At 33.6% G+C, this 20,571-nt stretch overlaps 1 protein-coding gene across 4 annotated transcripts in view; it reads right to left on the bottom strand.

Annotated features, from left to right (window-relative positions):
• The window catches only part of LOC136033144 (uncharacterized), a 283,627-nt gene that overhangs the window by 205,302 nt on the left and 57,754 nt on the right, over positions 1 to 20,571 (bottom strand). The window lies entirely within an intron of this gene.

Raw genomic sequence — 20,571 nt, 5'->3', positions numbered from 1 at the left:
GGTGCTTTTCCTTCCATTTACTTGGTAAAAATTTTTGCCAAGTATTTTTCAACTATGAATTTTATAGCTTTGAAGATTATAGATTTGAAGCTTATAGCTGGAGCTTTGAAGCTTATAGATTTGAAGCTTATAGCTTTGGAACTTACAGCTTTGTAGCTTATGGATTTTAAGCTTATAGCTGAAATTCATGGATTATAGCTTATTGTTTCAAGGGATTGAATCTCCAGTGTACCGTATTTACTTTATTTTTCAAAACCTTTCTTTTAGTGTCATTAGGGTCTAGAGCTTTTTTATTTTGTTTTCCTAAGAACATTCTGTTTGTTTGCTCTAAAAGAAAATTGAGTTTCTGATAAACTTTCCAATTTTCCGAATACATCTTTATAATTCTGTTTTATTATTTTATCTTTAACGATATTCTTTTTGATGCCTTTCATTTTTTCTTTTCTTGTGTTTTCATCATCACCCTCGTTTAAATAAGCATATACTTTTGATTTTAAACCTAAAAACTTGGACCTTATTGTTCCAGATATTTCATCCTTCATCATACCTATCACTTTTTATTGACTGCAAGGAAGTTATAAGAGTTATTCTTCTTATATTCTAAAGTATCGAATTTTTCGTGGAGGTCAACTTCAATGTCTTCATAAGAATCCTAAGTTCGAACATCGTAAATAAAGCTATCTTTATCCATATAACATAAGTCAATGTTTTTGCTATATTTTGGTTTCAAGTATTCATAATGAAATTCATACACCAGTAACTTAGATAACTCTAATGCAGCAAATCCAATATAAATAGTTTTATCTAGATTTATTTTTAACTTGACCAATCTGGCTGTCGAGAAGTTCACGCTAAAGAATATTTTTGATCTATAGTTATGTTTTTAACTATTTTTTTTGTCTTTGTTGATCACTAGTGATTATTTCAATACTAGCTCTTTTTCTAACATTTTCCATGATTTTCCAAGAACAAGCATTACTCATGAGTTTAATAAAATCTTTCCAGAAATCATTTGTTCCCTTTTGTCGTAATTTTGTACAAAGTTTGATATATTCTTTTAAATAGGGTGACTCAGTAAATGCTCGTATTCTATGTACTTTTTTTAATACTAAGCCATGTTTTAAATAACATTCAAAATTTTTATCATGCAAAAGATAATTTATTTTATTATTCAAATTTGTACTTTATTTATATTAAAAATTTTCAGGAGCTAGTGGCAAATTTTTATGTAAATTGTTTAACTTTCTTGGATATTCTAAAAAAACTTCGTAAATGGCTCCTATATTATCTTTATTCATTTCTGACTGAACTTAACCTTTTAACTGTGGGTAATAGTTTGATGTGTTGTTTTCTTTTAGATGGAAGGGTAAATTCATAAAGGTAAGGTCTTTTTCAGGTAAATTTTTGTGATACTGCCCAAAAATATAAATTACTAGCTGTTCGGGTGGCGCTTCGCGCCACCCCAACACCTAGTTGGTGGGGGCGCTTCGCAAAACCCCCCCAGCCACCCCGCGCGCGTAAGTCGTTACGCACCATATTAGTTACGCGCCATTGTAGTTGTGTCCCTATGTCCCACCTGTGAATATATATATATATATATATATATATGTATATATATATATATATATATATATATATATATATATATATATATATATATATATATATATATATATATATATGTTTTTAACAACGTAAAACTTGCGAATATACAACATTCTTTGCTGTCCCATTGTCTGTGTATATAAATAGATTGTCAGGTTTACCGCCTCTTGAACATGCAACTATTTTAGTTTTTTTAGTTTTTTTATTAGTTTTTAGTTTTTTTTTTCTTTTTAGTTTTTTTGTAGTTTTTACCTTTTTTTTAAGTTTTTTTAGTTTTTTTTTACTTATGTCCTGGTCGTCATTTATACTCCCTGTGTCCCGGTCGTCATTTGTGTCCCGGTGCTTTGTTGATGGTGATTGCTAATCGAACATTCCTTATGTCCCAGTCACTTTCTCTTTGAGTGTCCCGGTCGTCATTTATATTCCCTACTAGCTGTTGGGGTGGCGCTTCGCGCCACCCCAACACCTAGTTGGTGGGGGCGCTTCGCGCGTAAGTCGTTACGCGCCATATTAGTTACGCACCATTGTAGTTGTGTCCCTATGTCCCACCTTTGAATATAGATATATATATATATATATATATATATATATATATATATATATATATATATATATATATATATATATATATATATATATATATGTTTTTAACTACGTAAAACTTGCGAATATACAACATTCTTTGCTGTCCCATTGTCTGTGCATATAAATAGCTTGTCAGGTTTACCGACTCTTGAACATGCAACATATAATGGTCAATGGGAAAACAATCCGTATTCAGATCTATACCTCATGATTCTAATGATTGCCCTTGAGCTTTGTTGATGGTGATTGCTAATCGACCATTCCCTGAGTCGCCATCGTCATTTATATATCCCCCTGTGCACCCCGGCGTCCCCTTTGTAGTTATGTCCCTGTGTCCCGGTCGTCATTTATATTCCCTGTGTCCCGGTCGTCATTTGTGTCCCGGTGTCCCAGTCTCTGATTTCTCTTTGAGTGTCCCGGGCATCATTTATATTCCTTGTGTCCCGGTGTCCCGGTCGTCATTTATATCCCCCTGTGCCCCCCGGCGTGTTTTACAATATACTAAGCATCGTCATAACAAAAATGACGACAACTAATTTCATGACGTCAGTCAACACAGAAATTAAGTTCTGAAATTAAGTCATGAAATTAGTTGCCGTCATTTTTGCTTTGGCGGTGACGTCATTCAAGTTTTATAAGACATATGTTCACGTAGAAATCTATTAATGTTTAAGTTTACAATGACTGATGAAGATGCTCAAAGAGTCTATGCCAAAAAACTTGCTGCTGATAGAGAAAGTCAGAAAAGAAAGCGTGCCGAGGAACTATCAGCAGCAAGTTTTTTGGCATAGACTCTTTGAGCATCTTCATCAGTCATTGTAAACTTAAACATTAATAGATTTCTACGTGAACATATGTCTTATATAACTTGAATGACGTCACCGTCAAAGCAAAAATGACGACAACTAATTTCATGACGTCAGCCGATACAGAAACATGACGTCACCTGACAACTAATTTCATGACGTCAGCCGACACAGAAACATGACGTCACCTGATCCACAGATCCACAGACAGACAACTTATTTTTATATATATAGAAGATGTGCCGGTGTCCCGGTCGTCATTTGTGTCTCGATGTCCCGGTCTGTAATTTCGTCAGTCGAAAACATGACGTCACTCGACAGACACACACACACACAGACAACTTATTTTTATATATATAGATTAACATCTAAATACATTAAATAATTTCAAGATTGTGTTTGATTAATGTTTTGCATATATTTATTATTTTCTTTAGCATATCTTTTCATAAACTGAGATTCACCTCCTCTTGTTCCTTTATCAATAAAGGTATACATATCTTCGTCAGAAAATAAGGGAATTTCAGCTTTAGAGTGTTTGAGAAAAGCTTTCCATGTTAGTCCTGGTGCTGATAAGAAGCGCAGTTTATTTAGCTCATAATTCTTTAAACATACATTTCTACAACTTTCAACAACATCTGATAAAATTTGAACATCACTTTTAGGTGTAGTTTAGTGTTATCTGATAGTATTTTACATTTAAATAATTTCCAAATAGATTTCAATCTTATATATTCTTCTTCAGAAATATTTTTCCCTATTAATCTAAAATAAAACTTGTCTACTTAGGTTATTTTTGTATTGTTTATGTTTTCATACCTGTTCATAGGGATATTTCCCTTTCTTTTGTTATTTCTTTGAATTCTTCATTATTTTGAAAACATCAGAAGTATGCTTGAAATTATTTCTTCAACAATTGCAATTTTACATTCACATTTAGCTAAATTTTTAGAAAGCTGATTCTAATTATGAAGTCATACAACGGAGTTAATCTATGAAACGCATTTCGTATTGGGTTTCATTAATAGTTATTGTTTTATAAAATGACTAGCTGTTGGGGTGGCGCTTCGCGCCACCCCAACACCTTGTTGGTGGGGCGCTTCGCGCACCCCCCCCCCCAAGCCCCCCCGCGCGCGTAAGTCGTTACGCGCCATATTATTTACGCGCCATTGTAGTTGTGTCCCTGTGTCCCACCTGTGAATAGATATATATATATATATATATATATATATATATATATATATATATATATATATATATATATATATATATATATATATATATATATATATATTTTTAACTACGTAAAACAAGCGAATATACAACATTCTTCGCTGTCCCATTGTCTGTGCATATAAATAGATTGTCAGGTTTACTGACTCTTGAACATGCAACATATAATTGTCCATGGGAAAAACAATCCGTATTCAGATCTATACCTCATTATTCTAATGATGTGTCCCTTTGTCCCGGTCGTCATTTATATTACCTGTGTCCCAGTCGTCATTTGTGTCCCGGTATCCCAGTTTGTAATTTCTCTTTGAGTGTCCCGGTCGTCATTTATATTCCCTGTGTCCCGGTGTCCCGGTCGTCATTTGTGTCCCCGTCCGTAATTTTTATTCGAACAATCCCTGTGTCCCAGTCGTCATTTATATATCCCGCCTGTGCCCCCGGCGTCCCCGTTGTAGTTGTGTCCCTCTGTCCCGGTCGTCATTTATATTCCCTGTGTCCCGGTCGTGATTTGTGTCCGGGTGTCCCAGTCTGTAATTTCTCTTTGAGGTTCCCGGTCGTCATTTATATTCCCTGTGTCCCAGTCGTCATTTGTATCCCGGTGTCCCGGTATGTAATTTCATCAGTTGACAAACATGACGTCAGTCGACAAACAACTTCATGACGCCTACAGCTAAATCCTTATAATGACGTCAGTCGACAAACATGACGTCAGTAGACACACAAACATGACGTCACTCGACACACACACACACAGACAACTTATTTTTATATATATAGATATAAAAGTCTCCGCTGAATCAAAAATACCGTTATCAGGTACTAATTCTCTAAGAAATAAATGAGAGTCATTATTTTGAGAGATTATGCATTACAATATGTATATGTTTAGGAATTGTAAAGTTTTTATTACATTCTGCATGAGTAAATCCACATATATTATCAGTCATATGATCGTGATCTAAATGGAAATTGTTATCCACTGTTTCCTTTTCACAAATATGACAGCTTTTACTAGTTGTATTATTCCATTTTTCTCGTCCTTGTCCTTGCGTATAACGATGATCTCTCTGTCTACTTTCATATTCGTTGGCTATTTCTGTACAAACTTCTGTTTTGGTAGTTACAAAATTCCGGCTATTATCCTCACAAAAATATTTGTAATATTTATTTTGTGTTGTATGAAAAGCAAATGGATTTAGCTCTGCTATTTTTATTGTCTTTTTGCCCTGCTTTTATTTAAATTCTTCATTATACGATTCAAAATCAGCTATAATACATTACAGTACCTTCATATGTGTAGCTATATTTTTAAATTTAATTTTAGATCCTGTTTTTTGGCATAATGATGTCAGGATCTTCACAGTTACCCTTTTTAGAATGTTTTCAAAATTTTGCTCTTTCCATTGCAGTTTTTCCATTGATCTTGGTTTTAGAAAAATGAGCTCTAACCATTTTATTTTCACTTATTCCAAATAAATATTTTTAATATTGCATGTTTTTTCAATTTATAAATATATTGAATATCGATTGGAAAATTAGTAACCTCTTTAAAGTTGAATTCATTTTCATGTTTTGATAGTTTGATAGTCTGTCAACGTGATTTTTAGCTGGATGAAGATAAGCGAGTATAGACCAAAGAAAGTATTTATTATCATTATTTCTTATATTATTACAACCTTTTTTACTTTTTACAAATTCAGGCAATGCTTTATAAGTACCTACCATATAATTTGTGTCATTCGATAATCAATTCCATCGACTCTTTCAAACTGTGAGCCTGATCTGGGTGTATTTTCTATAGCTATAGTGTGTATATTCCAGTGGTTGCTAGTTAGATGGCTTTGTTCGATGTCACTATTTTTATTAAAAATCCAGGAGTAGCCTTGATAATGAATAGGTTCGAGTTCTTCATTATCCTTCTGAGAATAAAATATTACACGTGTTGTAAATTGAACTCTTTAACTATCTCTATCATTCATTTTATTTTTTGAATCCCTAACAACAGAGTCAAAAAGTGGTCCAAAATCATTTCCATTTGAATTCATTGAAATATTGACTGTAAGGGAATTTTCTCTAATCCATTGAATACTTGGATTATTATTGTGTTTTTCTTCTTTAAACATATATTCTGGGATACCTGGAATTTCTTTTGTTTTCTTTTATTTATAAATAAATTCGAAATATCAATATTCCGTTCTTTTTTAACACTCTCTCTATCAGTTACATCTCAAATAAATTGTTGATTATGATTAACATCCTTTTTATTGGTTTCTATTTGATTATTAAACTTACTTTTTACTGTATTCTTCACTTCATTATAATTTCCAGCACTTGCTGTTTTGATTTAAAAAGATTTTTAAGTTCAGTAATATCTTTATTCGTACACTATTAAATTGAAGTATTAAATCTGGATAAAAAATTTCTTTTCTTTGATTTAATTTTCTAATTTTTTTTAATTCAGGTTCCATATTATAGTAATGCTGCTTTTTGTGTTTTTCTCTTTTAATATTTTGTGACCACTGAATATAATCATCGCAAATTGATATTTTATTATTAAGATGATCATTGATGGTATTGAATATTTTAAGTTTTTTGCTAATAGTCTTTAAATTACGGTTTTAAGCAAAAGACCACAATTCTTTAATTGTATAATGCGGCAATTGATTTTTTTATCTTGACGAATTTGGATTTTCGTTGTAAACAACTTTTAATCACTTCTGCAATGTCAGCCATTTATTAAGATCTGATTTTATTAATAAAATCAGATCTTAATAAATGGCTGACAATGCAGAAGTGATTAAAAGTTGTTTACATCGAAAATCCAAATTCGTCAAGATAAAAAATCAATTTCTTCAATTTTTAATCAAATCAATTTCAAAAACCTAACAGTCTTATACAAGTAATCCCATTGCGTTAGATCAAAACACTGATAATGAGATAGCTTTAACTCAATATACACTATATTACTCATGGTATAATATTAGTGATCAATTTAAAAACAATACGTTTGAATGCAAGGGAAAAAATAAGGATGAATGGGTTAGCGTTGTTATTCCCGACGGGTTGTATGATCAAGAGGGTTTACGTTATTTCTTCACTCGCTATTTCCATTCATCCATAGATCCATGTCCAATCAGTATATCACCCAATCTAGCTACAATGAAATTTGCTATTATTTTGAAAAAGAATGATAAATTTCGGTTTAGTAGTGATTTATGTTTTATCTTAGGATTTGAAAATGAAGCTGAAATAAGTTGTAAATATGATTGAGGTACTAAAGTTCCTAATATCACAAGAAATATTGATGAAATACATTTTCACTACTCATTAGTGGATAGTTCAATCGTGAATGGGAGTACAACCTCTGATGTGATCTGGATTTTTACTCCAAAAAAAGAACCTGGAAAGCTACTCTTTTGAGATTCCTACAGAAATGCAATATTTTCGATTAATCAAAACGAATATATCAACGCGCTAAGAATGACTAACTGATCAAGTAAGTAAATTAATTGATCTGAATTGAGAGAATTTTGAATATGCTTTGGTTGTTGATCAATAAGAAACAATTGTTGTATACAAGACAGTTTGGTAGTGGGATTGGTAGTTTCTTTAAAAATATGGTCAATTCTCAATCATTCAAGACTTCCATAAAAAATATAAGAGATGAAGCTTGTTCCATGTATAACACTATGATTAAACCTCGACTGGAATTATTTAAAATAGAGTGATTGAACATGGAAAAGATTGAATAGATTATAATCAAAGAGAGTTAAATAATGTGAGATCTTTAAAAGGTATAGTTTCAAAAAATAAGAGATATTTCAATAAACATCAGGATGAACAGAGGGATAGACTTATTGGATGCAATTATTTATTCGATTATTCAATTCAATTTATTCAAATAAAACTAAAATATAACACCAATAATAATAAAGATCCTGGAAGCGAACTTGTTGTTCGGGAATTTCAGGGAAGGGATTTAAACTACATCCTCGGTGATGCTCTTTTTGACACTCTCAGTGATAGTCGAAGACCTGCGTCCAATAGCTTTACTTAATAATTTTTTTCTGTATATAAATGGCAATGAATCAAGATGTTTCTCCTTATTGGGAAATATTTGAAAAGCCTATCATTGATGATTCTATAACCAAATATAAATATACAGGAATTAGAGAAAACAATGTGAATGTATCGCAACAATTAAATTATAATTTCATTTTAAAAGATGTGTCTTGGGCTCTTCCAAGTGATAATTACCTTCATGCAAAAGAGAAAAAACACAATGGGATGGATCAAATATAAAAATTAATGATGAAGCTACATTAACAAATGATGAATTTAATTTGTTTAGAAATGCTGGATATATTGTCAATAGAAAATGTATTGAAAGTGTTAATTATGTAGGTATAACGATTACTATTAAAAATTTATTAGAATTTCCAAATGACTATAGTCGAAGTGCAGATACTACTATGCTTTGGTATGAAGATAAAACCCAATCTAATGATTCCTTTAAAGCAGAAAATGAGCTTAAAAGCACTTTTATACCTGCTGTAGCAGGTGGCGGTGGAACCGTTACAATAAAATAAAATAACGCCTTTAATAGTGGTTTATTTAAACCATTGAATAAAACCAAAGAAAGTCAAGTGATTAGTATATATTTACCATTATCACGATTATTTGGATTTTTTCAAGATATTATTCGTGTTTTTAGAGGCGTTACCCACAAATTATATTAAAAAGAATCGATTTTTCCAATATAATTATAAAATCTGGAGATGAAAATTTTAAAGTAGAAGTAATGCATTTATCATGGATATTACCAGTATTAAATTATTAAATCCCAGTATTACATCCCAGTTTACCCATAGGGACTCAATTAGAAGCCTGATTAACGAAGAAGACGGAACAATTAAAAGCTGGACTAGGAAAGAACATCATTTGAATTAAGATGGGAAGCGTGTAATACCTATAAAAGTGATGATAAAACGGATAAAGATATAACATGGAGGGTAGTCAGTGAACACTATAATACATTTAAAATTGTTGTTGTGTTAGAGAAATCTGAAAAAGATATCAGTTATAGACAAAACAATATGGTACTTGACTATATTAACACTAAAAGAATTGGAGTGAGAGTAAATGGATGTAAATATCCACAAGAAGATTTTAAATGTGATTTCAGTGATGCTAATGAATATTATTCTAACGCTTATCAACGATTTTTTCAGTTAGGATATAAACATAAATATGTTAATAGTGGAACAATTGTAAGTTACAATGATTTTAAAACACTATATACTTGATTTTGTTTTGTTGTTGCAAAGCATAAATCGAATGTTTATCAAAGTAGATCAACTGCTGATATATAAATTAAACTTTTATTAGATCAAGTACCTGCTAATTCCTATAACATTTACTGCGTTATATTTTCAGAAAGAAAAGCAAACATGGAAGTTATTGATAGCAAATTATATGTTAACATATAAATCATTTTCGATTTGGAAATTTGTTTAATAAGATTATTTACTAATAAAAAAAGAAGCTTTTAAGCGAAATGAAAATGAAAAATAAATATAATCGAACTATTAGGACAGATGATTTATTCATCGGAATGGAATATTCTATTACAGTAATAAAATGTGTTACAACTAAATATGGAAATATGCTCGTTATTACTATTCATTTTAATGATGAAATGGTTGATCTATTTGCACCTTAGTGTTTTGATGCTGAAGCAGCTGATCTTGAAAAGAAATTAAAAAAATTAGATAAAGGTATGATTTTAAAGGTTTTTAAAAGAAAAATGAAGATAAAATAAATTATTTATATATTCTTATCAAACTATTCACTAAATATTAAATTATTACATTTTATCGGTAGTATAGGAAGAATGAAATATAATTAAAACCTTATCTCACAAGACCTGTTACTATCTTAAGGCTTAGGATAAGAAATTATAAAAATGTCAGAAATTTTAATTTAAAACGGTTTGAATTCAATAGAAAAGGGGGTAGATTGATTGGGTGGGATCTTGAACCCGTATTCATATTGTGAAGAGTATAAGAATAAGACTAAATTTGATTTATAAGGAACTCTTTTCGTGTTGAATGTAGGGATGGAAAACTGTAAACATATGCAATAATTGATATTAAAATGATGTAAAATGGACTGAAAATGATATAAATTGAATGGATGATGTAGGTGGCCCAGAAACACCATTTTCTATACTACTGGATTTGAAGAGAGGGCTACCCTCCTTCATATATAGGAAAGGGCTGCAAGTTTTGAAATTTGCCCGTATTGTTTAAACATAGTATTTGATACTGAAATGTTGTTCAGATTAACGCTTCTAATGTGTTTTTCCTCTGGTTTTAGTCAAAATTGAAGTCAGGAGCAATAACTTTGACATTGAACTTTAACATAAAATAATTACAATTTTTATCAAACAGTTTATCAAACAGCTATATTTATTTTTGTATTATTTGAAAAATGATAAGAAATTAAACTAAAAAAATTTCCTTTTTTTAACTGAAAGTAAGAGGCGACAGTAAAACTTGAAGCGAAAAAAAATTATTCCATATATTAAAGGGGCTGTCCCCTCCTCAATATCTCGCTCTTTACAGGGCTATTCACCCTCCTATTACTTTTGACTTTTACAGAGGACAATAGGACTTTTAATTTCCAGTTGAACGTACCGCATCTGAAGTTTATACGACATACAACCACCCTTTCTGGTTAAGAATTGTCACCTACTATAGCTTATAGCCTTTGCCTTGAGGGCTGTTAGGGAGAACGTTTGTTATCCCCAAAGACATAACTACTGGACCTATCATATAAGTTCTGGATTCTGGCCTTCTAAATGCAGCGGTCCTGATTGATATCAGAATAACATTTGGTATTTGATAGTATGTACTTCCCTATTCTCCTTGGAAAACTAGAGCACATAGGAATAAGAGGCGAAACTCTAGGTTGGTTCAGATCGTACTTGAGTGACCGTGGATTTATTTGGCAGAAGATCCAGGAAACAATATTGGTTAATTGTGGTGTTCCCCGAGGGTAAATATTAGGACCCCTACTATTTCTGATTCAGGTTAACGATCTGAGCAGCGTATTAAACCTGACAGGCACCATTTTTTGCTGCTATAAGCTATGTCGCGATGAAGCTTCTTTTAAGCCTGTAGTTGATGATGAGCTGATGGATTTTGCAGATGATACCACACTAGGCGGTTGTGAAAGGGATAAAACAGCGCTCATTTCCAAGCTTAGGGCTGTTTTCGAGGAGACATATCTCTGGATGAATTCTAACCGTCTTGTTATTAACGTTGATAAATCTTGCGTTTTATTTTTTGCCTGATCGGAAGTGTTCATCCGGAGATATGTGATATTGAAACATCCAGAGGTTTGATCAGTCGGCCAGATAATCGTTTTGTAAAAGACCTGAGTGTCCCGCTTGATAAGAACCTGTCATTCCTTCATCACATTCAACCAGTGGAGCTGAAGATATCTCAGAATCTTTGAATAATAAGTAATCTAAGGAATACTTTGCCGCAGGAAACACTGGTCCTGCTATACAACGCTTTTATCAAACCTTATTTAGAATACCGTGCAAATGATCTGGCAATCGACATTTCAATCTCACCTGCAGAAGCTCAATTCGTTTTGTAAGCGATCTTTGAAATTAATTGACAAAAATGAAGAGTATTTGTCATTGTACTCGCTGCATCATCAGTCATGCTCAAACTTTGTGTTAAAGTTTTTAGCTGGTGAACTCTCGTCTGCATTTAAAACATTATTTCGACCAATCTGGGACCAGCATAATGTAAATACCCGATCATCATCAAACCTGCAAATGCCCTTCTCCCCGACTGGTCGATCGGATTTTGCCTCGAATTTAACTTGTGCATGGTTATGGAACCTGTTCCTAGAAGAGCTGAGAGGTGGGAGCTCCCTCGTGTTATTTAAAAGAAGAGTAAAAAATTATTTATTAGCATCAAAAAGACTAGTTAAATAATGGTTAATAGAATAATTTTTCTATAAGTATTAAATATAAATAGATAGAAATAAATTAGTTTTTATGTTTTTTCTTGGTATAAAGATGAGGTGTTTTTCCCTGGGGCAAAGGACAGGAGGATAATTGGTAGTTTTGTTGGATAATGGGTGGTAAGGTTGTTTCTGAGAGTAGGAGTAGTGGCCACGCTCCGTATTATGTTTAATAGGTAACGATTGAGGATCTCAGTGTCCAGGAATATACTAAATATTGTTGTTATGTGTAATTCATGTTTTTAATTGGTAAAAAAACCCATTGATTGATTGATTGATTGATGATTAAATAAATTTAACCAAAAGACTGTCTCAGAGTTTTTGTTTGGATATGGGAAAATGACGGGCGTGAAGGGGAGGGGACAAATTGTTCTCCAATCTCTTTCGAGCATTAAAAAGGGCACTGGAACTTAGTAATTTCTAATCGAATGAGCCCCTTTTTAGTCAAATATTGAAAAGTGTACAACTTCTGATTTTCAATCTAATGAACCCCCTCCAAAGTTTATACGACAAGTCTTTCCACAAGAACTTACATGCCCACGGGTTGTAACTTATAGCCCTTGCCCTGAAAACTGTGAGAAGGGCTGTCATCTTACGACATAATTACTTGACCTTTCAACTGCTCTGAGCAAAATAGTAATCTCAAAATTTTGATTGGATGTATTTGGGGAATGATGAGCGTTGGGAGGGGAAGGGACCTGTTGCCCTCCAATCACTTTTGACTATTCAAAAGAGCACTAGAACTCATTATTTTAGATCAAATACCACCTTTTCGACATTTTTTAGACAAATCCTTCTATACGAACTGCCCTGGTCTAAAAATAAAACAAAAATAGATAATACATTATGCAGACATCACTCTTTACTTAAGCAGTGCTATTGCGCTGCCTTAAATCATAACAAGAAGCTGTTTTGAATCCAGAAACCAAAGATCTTATCAGAGAAGAAGAAAAAGTAAATTTTTCTTCGTTTTGTTGAAACTAGTGGTTTTTTATCTGCTTAATATGATCATATGATCTTTTTAATATATGGTGTAATATATAATGTTTAACATTCAATGGATTAATTTTAATCACTGGGTTCCAAAAACTCTGGTGACAGAAAGCAGTTAACAGGCTTGCACTTTTTGTCGTTCTTTTATGCAACAAAGCCAGGCTTATCGCACTTTTAGGAGAAAAAAGTACTTTTTTGGCTCTATTTGTCGCACGTTTACCCCTTCGTCGGTTAATGACCCTGCTATACAGTCAGTTGAGATTTGAATTTTTTAAGTAAAAAGTGATTAGAAGAATGAAAAGAAAATGTGATATAACTTTGCTTTTGTACCCAGACGAACAAGCTTAGGTATTTTTGATGGTAGAGTTGGCAAATCATCTGCGGATTACTCATCTGCTTCTGCAGGTAATACCGTCAAAATGGTTACTGATTCTTTTAAGCTTGATTCACGATCGAGTCCACTCAATACAGTCGCTTTACAGTGCTTTATTCCAAAGTCTCCTTTAGCTACAAACAACATTGAAAGTTTCTTATGTAGTAAGTTGACCAATTAACTCAGAAATTAATTCTAGTAAAATAAAAACATTAAGCAAAATACAAAATTCGAAGTTTAAAAAATTCTCGTTTTTACTAAGAAAAAGTTAGGAAATTAACCGTAAAAGAACCACACATCCTGGTGTGTGAGGCTTTGAAAGAAAATTGGGACATGGCTGACCTAAGGTGTAAAAAATACATTTTGTGGTATCTAGCGACTTTTTGATTATTATTACTTCGGGTGACCTCTGATCCCTTTTACGCATGATTACCTTGGAAGTGCCCTTAATGTTTTATTAAATAAAAAAACTAGTTTTTTTAACTGAAAGTAAGGAGCGACATTAAAACTTAAAACGAACAGAAATTACTCCGTATATTAAATGGGTTGTCCCCTCCGCAGTCCCTCGCTCTTTACGCTAAAGTTTGACTCTTTGCCACAATTCTACTTTTTAAAACAATTAAAAACTTTAGCGTAAAGAGCGTGGGACTGCGGAGGGGACAACCCATTTAATATACGGAGTAATTTCTGTTCGTTTTAAGTTTTAATGTCGCTCCTTACTTTCAGTTAAAAAAACTAGTTTTTTTATTTAATTTCTGAACGTTTTTGAATTAATGCATGTTTGATTTTGGCTCTCCGCACATAAATTATTGAAATGAAATTAGTATATTAATTTTTTTTTGGCTAAATGGCTTTCTCTTAGTTTTGATCAGACGATTTTGAGAAATAAGGGGCGGGGAAGGAGGCCTAGCTGCCCTCCAATTTTTCGGTTACTTAAAAAGGCTACTAGAACTTTTAATATTCAACGAACGTTTTTATTAGTAAAAAATATACGTAACTTAAGAATTAACTTACGTAACAAACTTTTATATTCTTATATTTTTATTATGTGTACGAGGGGGTTTGTACCCTCGTTAATACCTCGCTCTTTACACTAAATCGTAAGTTTTGTCCCAATTCTTTAAGAATGACCCCTGAATCAAAAAGGCCGTAGAATAAATAGTTGAAATCACTAAAAATATTTTAGCATAAAGAGCGAGGTATTTATCTCCTCCTAAATACCTCGCTCTTTATGCTAAAGTATTTTTAGAACCCCTCATATGCGTAATAATCTCTGTTCGTTTTAAATTCAATGCTATTCCTTACTTTCATTTGAAAAAACGTTTTCATGTTTATTTTTTCATTGTTTTTTTATAGTAATGCTAGAAAATCCTGCGCCCTTTTCATTGAATTTTTCTTCCCCCATGACATATTCCTCAAAGGAAAGATCCTCCCACAAAGCCCTCTCCCATCTACCCCACCCCCCAAACCAAAAAATCCCCATGAAAACGTCTGTACACTTCCCAATAACCATTACTATATTTAAACACTGGTCAAAGTTTATAACTTGCAGCCCCTCCCTCAGGGATTGTGGGGGAGTAAGTCATTCCCAAAGACATAGTTATTATGGTTTTCGACTATGCTGAACAAAATGGCTATCTTAAAATTTCAATCTGTTGACTTTTGGAAAAAATGAGCATGGGAGGGGGCCTAATTGCCCTCCAATTTTTTTGGTCACTGAAAAAGGACACTAGAACTTTTCATTTCCGTTAGAATGAGCCCTCTCGCGACATTCTAGGACCACTTGGTCGATAAGATGACCCCTGGGAAAAAAAACAAATAAACACGCACCCGTGATTTGTCTTCTGGCAAGAAATACAAAATTCCACATTTTTTAGGTAGGAGCTTGAAATTTTTGCTATAGAGTTCTCTGATATACCGAATGCGATAGTGTGATTTTCGTTAAGATTCTATGACTTTTAGGGGATGTTTCCCCCTTTTTTCCAAAATAGGACAAATTTTCTCAGGCTCGTAACTTTTGATGACAAAGACTAAATTAATTGAAACTTATATATTTAGAATCAGCATAAAAATTCGATTCTTTTGATGTATCTTTTAGCAACAAAATTCCGTTTTTTAGAATTTCGTTTACTATTGAGCCGGGTCGCCCCTTACTACAGTTCCTTACCACGAACTGTTTGAAAAGAAAATAATTCGGTATTTCGGGGCTTCTGACATTATTACTCCTTTGCGGAAGTTAGGCTCAAAATTGAAAAAGGATTATATTTTTTCTTTGGGCCCCTTCCACCTCTTAGTTCGTTTATTTTCCCGTTAGTTTTCACCTGTTTTCGCTTTATAGTTGTATTATCTCTTAGCAGTTCTTTCGTTAGTTGAGTTATGGTTGTGGTATATATGTTTTATCGCTCGTATAGTTGTGTTATTTTCAAATTATACTCCATAATAGAGAGGCTCCAAACACCCAGCATTGTATGTTAAGCTCTTAATTTGACGTTTTTTTCTAACGTGACCACATTCGTCCTGCGCCCTTTTCATTGAATTTTTTCCCCCATGGCATATTTCTCCAAGGAAAGATCCTCCCACATAGCCCCCTCCCTCAACCCTACCCCCAAAACCAAAAAAAATCCCCCTGAAAACGTCTGTACACTTCCCAATAACCATTATTATATGTAAACACTGGTTGAAGTTTGTAACTTGCAACCCCTCCCCCAGGGACTGTGGGGGAGTAAGTCATCCCCAAAAACATAGTTATTATGATTTTCGACTATGCTAAACAAAATGGCTATCTCAAAATCTTGATCCGTTGACTTTGGGAAAAAAATGAGCGTGGGAGGGGGCCTAGATGCCCTCCAATTTTTTGGTCACTTAAAAAGGGCACTAGAACTTTTCATTTCCGTTGGAATGAGCCCTCTTGCGACATTCTAGGACCACTTGGTCGATACGATGACCCCTGGGAAAAAAAAAAAAAAAAAAAAAAACTAACAAATAAACACGCACCCGTGATTTGTCTTCTGGCAAAAAATGCAAAATTCCACATTTTTGTAGATAGGAGCTTGAAACTTCTACAGTAGGGTTCTCTGATACGCTGAATCTGATGGTGTCATTTTCGTTAAGATCCTACGACTTTTAGGGGGTGTTTCCCCCTATTTTCCTAAATAAGGCAAATTTTCTCAGGCTCGTAACTTTTGATGGCTAAGACTAAACTTGATGAAACTTACATATTTAAAATCAGCATTAAAATGCGATTCTTTTGATGTAGCTATTGATATCAAAATTCAAATTTTTAGAGTTTTGGTTCCTATTGAGCCGGATCGCTCCTTACTACAGTTCGTTACCACGAACTGTTTGATAGTTAATAACTATATTATTGTATTCGTATATTCTGTGGGATATATAGTCCCCGTCGCATATATATATATATATATATATATATATATATATATATATATATATATATATATATATATATATATATACCAGATCCATGTATGTTCTTGAGTCAAATAAAAGTAATCGTATTATACCAAACCTCTCTAGAACGCTGTTTAAGCTTCTTTTCTATACCAGTATGCTCTCTTCAAATGATTAGTCAGGCCGACCTTAAGGAAACGCTACCCTAGTTTTAATCACCTTTAGGTCTGTACCCCATACTCTCTCCAAGGCCAAGGTTAACAACCCCGTTCCTAAAACAAAAAATCTACATTACAACATTTGTGCAAATTGTCGTCACTCGAGTCAGTGTCGAAACTTCATCTACTACAGAGCCCTTTGGCTACAGACATCTCGAACATTTTTCCTGTATCTAGGAAAAGAAATTTGAAGTCTTAATTTGGCTGGCTGATTTGTTTTTGGTTGTCCTATTCTCTTTCTGAGGACCGTGCTTTTTGTCGATTTCGATATTTTTATATTTTTGTTTGAAACAGAAGGCAAAGGCAACCACCAGCGCTTAGGTTGCCTTTTCTGAAAACCCTTCATATATTGGAAGAAGGTAATTAAATACTTAACACGTAACTAACAGAAACAGTTTCACAGAAACTGCAATGCAACCGCAGACATCTTCGTTTCTGGTGCAGAGAAAAGAAAGGATGAAATCATAAACCAAATAGGCCCAGTAAAAGCAGTGAAGATCTAGGAGAATACTGATTACTTAATGCTAATGCTGATTGGTTAAACAATAATATTTTATGGAAGGGAACAGCTTGGCCTTCGGAGTATGATTGATTCTGGAGCCATTTCAGTCAAGGAGCATGAACCGTCTCCGAATGATGAGAACTTCTGAGCTTTTTTACAATTAAGGGCAAAAAAAATTGATGAAAGTTTGACAAAAATCCTTCTTTCCTAAGCAGTAAATGTCAGATGGTCTAATTGCTGCTAATGGAGAAATTCTTCAGCAATCCGATGTCAAAAAGGTGAACGCAAGTTCTTGCTTTTCAGTGCAAGGTGACCAAACAGCAGACGTTTCCAATGCAGAGCAGCTATTCGTTTGTGTCCGCAATCTCTGCTGGGAATCTTTACGAGGATTATATTGGTTCTATCCCAGCTGAGGATCTGACTAGACAAGGCCTCGCTTCGTGAATTCTGCATTTTCTGAGCATCCTTGGGCTTAACCTAAATAAATTGGTAGGCCAGGGCTAGGATGGCACGGTAGTGATGAATGGCCACATGAGGGAAGTTCAGGCTGTTACACACCCGACAGTATCCGAGACACTTTAAGTACACTGTGTCGTACATAATCTTAATGTTGTCTTTTTTCTTCTGCTCAAGTTTATCTTTTAAGTATTTCTTCAGAACCTATCTCAAATTTCCAATTTCTACGGCGCTTCACTATTCTGAACCTAAAATCTAAAAGAATATATGAACTAAGTATTGTTAGATTCAGAGTCTGCATGGACGCTGTGCAACAAGATTGGTCAAGCGCCACGATTCAGTGATGCGTTTTCTTGGGCTGTATTGTCCGATTTCGTTTTTTCAAAGCTCGAAAGGGAAACATTAACGCAGAAATATCTTCAAGAGCGTCAAAATTTCTGGATGTCATGATCTAGTCACAGTTCGTTATGTGTATTCATGTCGTACAGGAATTCTTCTGCCTGACGTTGTCTTAGCACAAGACTCTTCAGTAGGTTGATTGTGACTTGGCTACCACTTGTAGATGCGTAAACACTGTTCATTTCAAAGGAATGACAACGTGAAATGGTTTTGCCACTGCCTTCACTACTGTTTTCAATAATTCTTAGTCTTTTGCAACTATTTTGGGGATTGAGATGACTAACTCAAGAACAAGAGAGGGTAGGATGTATCATTTTGACACTACTGAGTCACTAGCTCACTATAAAACCTCTCTGATTATTCCTTTTCTAGATAACTTCATCTCGGAGTTGAAATAGCCCTTTGAATTTCACCAAAATGTGATATCTCATCTCAGTATCGAATATCGTGACTGTTGATCCCAAAACTGTGAAACTGGAGGCCTTGCTAGATTCATGTGGTTATATTCTTCCGAACCCTACTGATTGAAGAAAGAGGTTGAGCTTTGGAGAATCAAATGAGAAAAATTTGTGATCACAGAAAGCCCTCCTTGGGCTCTATCTTCTCTTCAAGCACACGAATCTGCCATTTTCACAAATATTTCTCTTCTTATGGTTGTTCTTGCAACGTTGCCAGTCAGTGCTAATTCTCTGAAAAGAAGCTTCTCTACAGTTAGATGGTTAAAAATTTGGCTACAAAATTCAATGGGACAAGAAGGGCTGAGTGTTTTATTCCTACTTGCCGTCCATAGAGACGTTGATGTCTGTCCTGAAAAGGTTATAGACTTTTTGCAGGGAGAAAAATTGTCGTTTAGATTTTGTGTTGTAGGTACTTAATTTACTTGACAAAATTCTTGGTCGGTTTTGTAAATATACTAGCCAATAAATACAAATGCTTAGTTTGCTAATGCCTTGCTATAAGCAAAGGAGAAGGAAAAACAGATAGAAAAAATAATACCCTTAAAGATATAATAATATGCTTAGTGGACGCGTTCCCGTCCGCATGATTGACCGATTGACTGTGCACGATTGACCGTTAAAGAAAGTCCGCGGCATTTTTAATGAAAACCCACAGGCCCACCAAAAATATCTTGGATATGGTCCTGCTGAAAAGTTAAGAAACACTTTCAAATCTCAAGCTAGCCTATGTACGGGAGCATTTACATGACTAGATTAAAGGATGAAAAGAACAAAGGAGAAAACCATAACCAAATCGAGTTTTTTGGGTGGGAAATGACAAAGTTATGTTTAACTTCACTATCCACGATCTTTTGAAGGCAGATTAAGATAATTTTTTTTTAAGAAGTCAGTCCTTTCTCACAGAAAAAGACAGTTTCAAATAAAGGGGCCCTGACCTCCTCCGAGAATTTTGCTGTAGAATTTCTTATTTTTTCAACTAACTTACATATTTTTTTAAATCTCAACCAGAATACCCAGCCGTCCATAAAACAAATCCTTGCATTAACGTTTAGAACAAAGATAGTTTTCATATTCTATGTCATTTAGTGACTATCTTTTCCTCTTTTTTTCTTAAAATTATTTCTTGTAAAATTACCCTCTGATCTTAAATTTAGCCCTTCCTGGGTGAAAAAAAATTTAAACCAAATGTAGAAAATTTAACTTTTTGCTGTTTTTCCTAAATCCTGTAAATTTATTAATATTACGATGGGGAGATTGAATAAATTATATTTAGTAACATTGTAGTTCATTCCCTCTTCTGATCAAAACAATAACAGTATTCTAACTTAAATACATCGGGAGTATATTTATACATATGATTCTATGAGTCGTTTCCTATGTAATGGCAACACAGCCCAAATCCCCTAGTATAGGCCATATAGGGTTACCACCAAGTTAGATTTTGTCCAAATTTGACCAAGTCACAATAATGGTAAAAGTCTGGGAAAAAGTC

The sequence above is a fragment of the Artemia franciscana genome, chromosome 11 (genome assembly GCF_032884065.1).
Source record: "Artemia franciscana chromosome 11, ASM3288406v1, whole genome shotgun sequence".
Lineage (NCBI taxonomy): Eukaryota > Metazoa > Arthropoda > Branchiopoda > Anostraca > Artemiidae > Artemia > Artemia franciscana.
Note: the sequence above shows the minus strand (reverse complement) of the source record. Positions and strands in the feature narration are given on the sequence as shown.